This window comes from Ornithorhynchus anatinus, chromosome 14 (genome assembly GCF_004115215.2).
Source record: "Ornithorhynchus anatinus isolate Pmale09 chromosome 14, mOrnAna1.pri.v4, whole genome shotgun sequence".
Classification (NCBI taxonomy): Eukaryota; Metazoa; Chordata; class Mammalia; order Monotremata; family Ornithorhynchidae; genus Ornithorhynchus; species Ornithorhynchus anatinus.
Window position 1 is genome coordinate 1,176,464 of NC_041741.1, and position 7,571 is coordinate 1,184,034.

Sequence of the window (7,571 nt, forward strand, 5' to 3'; positions counted from 1 at the left end):
GCCCGGCCCCCACCAATCTCGCTCAGTCCCTTCAGCCAGAACTCTCGCACTCGGTTACCGATTGGTTTTCTTTCCATTCTAAGGGGAGACCAGTACCACAAGGCACTTCACACTCTTTCTCTCTCCTTCTCCTCCGCTACCTAGCAGCTCCAGTAAGGAGGGAAAGGAGGGCGAGCTGGCTTTCCGCAGAAGTGGGAGAGACACCAGATCTCCGAGGGAGATGGGCTTGGCTCAGTCCCGGTCTCCAGATCACTTCCACTGTAGCTACCCGAGCGCTCAGTACAGTGCAGGGCACCAAGTGCTTTCCATCTACCTCAGTGGGCAACATCACCATCGTCAGTACTTTAGTCGCTGCACGGGCTGAAACTGACTGAAGCAGTGAGGAGAAAGGGGGTGAGGGGAGAAAAGGCGGAGCGTTCCTTGGGCAAGTACAGCTCTTCCAAAAACTGTCGGGCTACACAGGACCCCCTTCCCCACCCCGCAGCCGCTTAAATCACTGCTCCTCACAGGTGAACAAACTTGTTTCTTTCCATTCCTGTTTAGGCATAAAAGACCAGTCTGGTGTAGAGGCCTTAGAAGGATTTACAATAGGGCAGAAATCCAGACCCGACCTCGCCTCCGAAATCTTGGGACAGTACCACAGATTCTTCTCTTTAAAGAAAAGCCCAGGATTGGACAGAGCCAAGATTGAGACTGGAGGGTTTGAAAACACTACCACAATGTTCTTGAGAAAGTTTTCCCTTTGTTCTGCAAGACCAAAAAGCAGCTTGCAGGCTCAAACTGAAGATCATAATTCATATCAGGCTCTCCCTTTCCAAATTTACAGACACTTTAGAGGTTAAATTTAAAAAAAAAGTCACCTCAATTACCAGAGACCCCCCCTTTGGCAGAAAGAACAATGGAGTGGAATGAATTGATTTTAAAATACCCTTCGTTGGAATTGGGACAAAGATCGAAAGGAAGTGGAGGCTACCACATCACACAGGAATATTAAGGAAGAAAGTCCTTTAAAGAGCAAAAGAGTTCTCCTCCCCCCATTATTCTCCCATGTTCTTTTGGGGGTGGGAAAAATCTAGAATTTAAAAATTCCCTTATGCACACAAAACTATTGCTAATTCTTTTCCCTTACCAGTTTCCACCATCAGATCATTTTGAACAAGCTTCCAAATAAGAGTACTACGGGCAATATTGGCAGTTAGTGAATGGAGCTACAGCTAACAGAAATTGTAATGACCTTCAACAGATCTTTATACATTTATTCAAGGGAAGATTAAAGGCTGGGGGTGTGGTGTGGGGGGAGGCGAGGAGGAGGAGAGACGGCATCTCTTTTTGACTAATAAGAAGGGCCCCAACCCTTTCCCCATACCCGTTTCTAGCCTAGGACTTTCTCCCTCTTATTTTCCTTATCAGACTTCTTAAGCCACAAGCATACACCCTCCCACCCCCACCCCCCTCCGCTCTTAATCATTGACCCTACTTAGCCCCTCCTACTTTTGCAGCAAAGGAGGAAGAGTGTAGTAAGAGATTATCTACTAAGAACATAACCAGGACAGCAAAGGTCAAACTTATATAGATTCCAAACTCCTGTTAAAATGAGCCATCAACAGTTACGGGATTCGGCCTGGGGTCTACGGAAATCCATAATTTTTTGATTTGGGCTAGCAAACTGTGAGCGCAGTACTTGGGTGTTATGAATTCTAACTAATAACCCAAAGAACCAAAATAAAAAGGAGTCTTGGCTTCTGAACCAAAAAAAAAAACACCGAGAGTTTGTGATAGCGAGCTCTAATTTGCTCGTAAAAGATACTTTCCTGGAAAAAATCAGTTCCCAGGGTGTTGGTAGCCATTTAACTTTTACCTAGTTGCCTTATAACACCTCTCCCCTCCTTCAAGGCCTGTGTATTTCACAGTAACACGCCTTGTTTTACCTCATTGCTTAACTTCTTACACAACTCTCACTGAACTGATTCTCTTCAGAGATCTGACAGGGCTATAGGTCTCTGATGAATCAGGAAGGTAAAAAATACAGTGCCCACCCAGGTCTCTTGCTGCCCTCAAAAAAAAGAAAATACTATAATCTGATGCATTTTGGCACTCTCTACTAAGCTCACTGTGGGCAGAGATGTGTCTATTACACTATACTCATTCAATCATTCAATCGTATTTATTGAGCGCTCACCGTGTGCAGAGCACTGTATTAAGCCCTTGGGAGAGTACAATACAGTAACAGTCACATTCCCTGCCCACAACCAGCTCATAGTCCAGGTACTCTGCACACAGTAAACACGCAATAAATCCAGTCAACTGATTTCTCTCTACCTGAATACTCAAAAGGTCCTAGTGAAGTCAATCTACATCTTCTGAGGGATTTTTTTTTTTTTTTAATGTAGAGAGAGGATCAGTCCCTTGGTGAACATATTTCTATCCTCGTTTGACAATTTAAGAGACTAAAAGTAGTTAGGCTTAGTAGCAATGTCCAAGATGCATGCAGATAAAGAGAAATTCGCAGCAATAAATCCATTGGAGGCAGTTTACTACGGACATAATACCCTGGGAGCCTTAAAGCAGGGTCTCGGCCCGGGTTGGCGTTATAAAAGTTGCCAATGTTTTAAAGAGCCCAACTGGCAAGCCCCAAAAAAGTACTTCGGGATTCTCTAAAATCAGGTTTCCCTAAAGTACAGCTTTATTCAACATATTTAGTTAAAATCTGAGCCCAGATAAGCAAGATCCAGCTTGAGTTGATAGAAAAACCTTCTGAATCTGCTTTTGAAACACCGTTCACCTCCAACTAGCAAATGTGTGTAGCCTGTTCAGACCTGTATTCCAGCTAACTCACTCTTGTCTCCCTTGGTATCTCCATCTTCTTCCTCCTCCCTGGGGTTTCCCCCAGGACCATCCGGGGAGACCTCCCAGCTGAGCGACACAGAGCGAACGGCTCCGCTCTTGCTAAGAAGGCTTCCCTGGAACCTTTCTCTTTCTTTAAATGGTTCCGAAGTTTGGAAATCTTTAAACTGAGGGGGCTTAGGTGTTCCCCCTCTAGGCTGCAAATGGGCAGAGAACGTGTCTGCTAATTTTGGTGCAATCTACCCTCCCAAGCGCTTAGTACAATGCTCTGCACACAGAAGGCGCTCAATAAATGGCACTGGTTGATCTGTTATTGTGAAGCTACCCTGAATTGTATTGTCCCTAAAAGAATGGAGTCAGAGACACCGCACTGGCTGTCAAAATAAACAAATATCCTGACCCTCCACTGTTGTATTAAGAGGCGCGGCATGGCCGAGTGGAAAGAAGAGGGGACTGGAGGCTCTGGACTCCTAAGATCTCTGTGGGCAGGGAACAGGTTGATCAAATGTTATACTGGACTCTCCCAAGCACTTAGTACAGTGCTCTGCCCACAGCACGGGGCTCAGAGAGTACCACTGACTGACTGACAGAAGAACTGAGGGCCTGGTCCCAGCTCTGCTGCTGGTGAACTTGGACAAGTCACTTGCGCGTCTCTGAGCATCCGTTTCCCGATTTGCTGAATGGGGGTCAGATCCCTGCTCTCCCATCCTGACTTTGAGTACCCCATGGGACAGAGACTGTGCCCAATCGTATTTTCTTGTATTTGCTCCAGCACTTAATAAATATCATTAGTGCCTACCTTTTCAAGACACAGCTAACTTCTCTGGGACTCTGACTACCCATCTGTGTGCACTGGTAAAATGCCCCTCTTAGGGAGAAACTCAAAAATTCTGACTTTACTAAAGCTTCCCCTCTAAACTGTAAGATCACTGGTGGGCAGGGAATATGTCTACCACCTTTCATATTGTATTCTCTTAAGCGCTTAGTACGGTGCTCTGCAAACAGCCAATGCTCAATAAATATGATGGAATGAATGTCAATAAGAGCCTCTAACATTTCTTTGGAGGCCTTCAAACTCTGCCTTATGCATTTTGGTAGCTTTCACTGAAAGTGAACTAGTTACGCTCCTCGAATGAGATCTGAAAATTGATTTTCTGAGTTTGGTTAAATAATAATTACAATGGCATTTGTTAAGCGCTGATTATGTGCCAAGCACTATTCTAAGTGCTGGGGTAGATACAAGGTAATCACATTGTTCCACGTGGGGCTTACAGTCTTCACCCCCATTTTACAGGTAACTGAGGCCCAGAGAAGTGAAGTGACTTACCCCAAGTCACACAGCTGACAAGTGGCGGGGCCGGAATTAGAACCCATGACCTCTGACTCCCAAGCCAGTGCTCTTTCCACTGAGCCACGTTAAAGAGATGGGGCTCAGCAAAGGGGTGAGGGGCAGGGAGGGAGAGGGGTGTGGAAATTATAATTTGGATTCTCTGCAGAAGCAGCATGGCCAGGTGGATAGGTACTACAAGCCTCGAAGCCAGAAGGACCCGGGTTCTAATCCCAGCTCCTCCAGTTGTCTGCTGTGTGACCCTGGGCAACTTTTCTGTGCCTCAGTCCCCTCATTTGTAAAACAGGGTTTCATTCATCCATTCAATCATATTTATTGAGTGCTTCCTAAGCGCTTACGCCCCACGTGGGACAGGGACAATGTCCAACCCGGTTATTTTGAATCTATCCCGGCGCTTAAGTACAGTGCCTAGCATAGAGTTGGGGCTTAATACCAGTAATATTATTATCCACCTGTGCTTTTATCTCTAAAGGGAAAATACCCCCCTGCCTTCGGGCAGGTGTTGAGGGAGAAAGGATTCAAAACTATTAAAAAGTCATAACCAACTAAGGTATCTCCCCCAAGACAACCTTCCCCTCCACCCCTTAGTCCGGGAGAAGGGATGAAATACTGGGGAACAGACAACACCCTGCCCTGCATTTTCCTCCGCGGGCTCTCCTCGTTGAATCAACTCTTCAGCCCATCCCACCCATCCTTCCGATCGGCAGAAGGTGGACAGAAGGGGATTGAGGAAGTGGAGAAAACGGAGCCTTATTTCTCTGGGTTTCGGCAACTCTGGTCAACCGAGCTCAGTTTGGGAGCTTTCTGAGCATCCGGTCTCACGTCCCCCCAGCCCTGGGATTTAAAAAAAAGCAAAAAACAAAACAAATCGAAGGCAAAAGTGGGGTGGGTGGGTGGGTGTATGTGTGTGTGTGTAAGGTTGTGCGGGTTCTGGGGAGAGATACCCCTCGGGTCCCACCTCGGGGGCGGGAGAAACTACCCCCTTCCCGGGACGCCCCCAAATTAGAGGCCCGGAGTAAGTGCCCAGTGCTCTGCACATAGTATTCATTCAATAGTATTTATTGAGCGCTTACTATGTGCATGGAACTGGACTAAGCGCTTGGAATGGACAATTCGGCACCAGAGACCATCCCTGCCCATTGACGGGCTTACAGTCTAATCGGAGAAGCAGTGTGGCTCAGTGGCAAGAGCCCGGGCTTGGGAGTCAGAGGTCATGGGTTCGAATCCTGGATCTACCACTTGTCAGCTGGGTGACTGTGGGCCAGTCACTTCACTGCTCTGGGCCTCAGTGACCTCATCTTAAAATGGGGATGAAGACTGTGAGCCTCATGCGGGACCACCTGATGACCCTCTATCTCCCCCAGCGCTTACAACAGTGCTCTGCACATAGGAAGCGCTTAACAAATACCAACATTATTATTATTATCGGGGGTGTCAGCTGGGTGACTGTGGGTCACTTCACCTCTCTGGGCCTCAGTGACCTCCTCTGTAAAATGGGGATGAAGACTGAGCCTCACGAGGGATAGCCTAATTATCCTGGATCTCCCCCAGCGCTTAGAACAGGGCTCTGCACACAGTAAGGGCTTAAAAAATACCAACATTTATTATTATTATTCTCTGGGCATCAGTTCCCTCCTCTGTAAAACGGGGATTAAGTGCGAGTCTCACGTGGGCCACCCTGATGACCCTGGATCTCCCCAGCGCTTAAAACAGTGCTCTGCACGTAGTAAGCTCTTAAAAAATACCGCCATTATGATTCTTCGGGCCTCAGTTCCCTCCTCTGTAAAACGGGGATTAACTGTGAGCTTCACATGGGACATCCTGATGACCCTCTATCTCCCCCAGCACTTAGAACGGTGCTGGGCACACAGTAAGTGCTTAAAATATACCCACATTATGATGATTCTCTGGGCCTCAATGACCTCATCTGTAAAACGGGGCTTAACTGCTTTAAAAATACCAACATCATGATGATTCTCTGGGCCTCAGTTCCCTCCTCGGTAAAACGGGGATTAACTCTGATCTCACGTGGGCCACCCTGATCACCCTGGATCTCCCCCAGCGCTTAGAACAGGGCTCTGCACACAGTAAACTCTTAAAAAATACCCACATTATGATTCTCTGGGCCTCAGTTCCCTCCTCTGTAAAACGGGATTTAACTGCTTAAAAAATACCAACAACATGATGATTCTCTGGGCCTCAGTTCCCTCCTCTGTAAAACGGGGATTAACTCTGATCTCACGTGGGCCACCCTGATCACCCTGGATCTCCCCCAGCGCTTAGAACAGGGCTCTGCACACAGTAAGCTCTTAAAAAATACCCACATTATGATTCTCTGGGCCCCAGTTCCCTCCTCTGTAAAACGGGGCTTAACAGCTTAAAAAACACCCACATTACGATGATTCTCTGGCCCTCAGCGACCTCCTCTGTAAAACGGGACTTAACTGCTTAAAAAATACCAACATCATGATGATCCTCTGGGCCTCAGTTCCCTCCTCTGTAAAACGGGGATTAACCGTGCGCCTCACGTGGGCCACCCTGATGACCCTGGATTCCCCCCCCCAGCGCTTAGCACAGCGCTCCGCACCTCGGAAGCGGTTAAGAACCCCGACACACGGACAAAAACCAGGCACCTTCACCACCGTAAAGCTCCCACGTCCCGGATGAACCAGAGGGGGTGGCCTCGACCCCCGGGGAGGGGCAAGGACCGGCCCTCCCTCCCCCCCGCAACGGCCTCCCGGAGGAAGCGTTGATCCCGCTTGTTTACAGGCCCCGGTGGGGGCCGTGGCGGGGGCGCAGGCCCCGCCGGCCTTCCTCCTCCTCCTCCTCCTCGTGGTGGTGGTGGTTCCCGGTGCTTACCCGAGGGCGCGGGTCCCGGGAGGGGGGTCCGGACCGGGCGGGGGGGGGGGGGGAGAGGGAGGGCCAGCGTCCCTCAGACCATGGAGGAGCAGCGGCGGCGGCGGGCGAAGCCGAGCGGGCCCCGATGGAGGGGCAGGAACCGAGAAGTCATCCCCCTGGCCCGTCCTTCCCTCCTCTTCCTCCTCGTCGCCGCCCGCACGGCTCCGGCCTGAGGAAAAGGCCGAGGCGCCTCCTCTCGCCTCGCTCCCCGGCGCGCTCCCGCTCCCCGAGGCCGCCAGCGCGCAGGCGCGCTCGCGCCCCGCCCCCCCCTCCCCCCAACAGCTGCGGCCCTCCCGAGCAGCTGGAGAGACCCGGATGTTGTCGGGCAGGAACCGCAGTGCCGGGCGGGGGGAGGAGGAGGCGCCGCGGGAAGGGGAGGACCGTTGGGCCATGACGTCACCCTCCCTCGCGCCGCGCGAGCGCGAGGACGGGCGCGCGCACGCGCGCGGGGCCCCGCCCTTCCCCTCCTGGCCCGTCGCCC

At 50.3% G+C, this 7,571-nt stretch overlaps 1 protein-coding gene across 1 annotated transcript in view; it reads right to left on the bottom strand.

The window, feature by feature from the left end:
• Positions 1–7,096, bottom strand: part of PPM1A (protein phosphatase, Mg2+/Mn2+ dependent 1A) — a 33,503-nt gene extending 26,407 nt beyond the window's left edge. Inside the window, 1 exon segment of the mRNA XM_001512747.3 lies at positions 7,052–7,096. The gene's annotated coding sequence lies outside the window, so the exon portion shown is untranslated.
• Between the last annotated feature and the right edge of the window lie 475 nt (positions 7,097–7,571).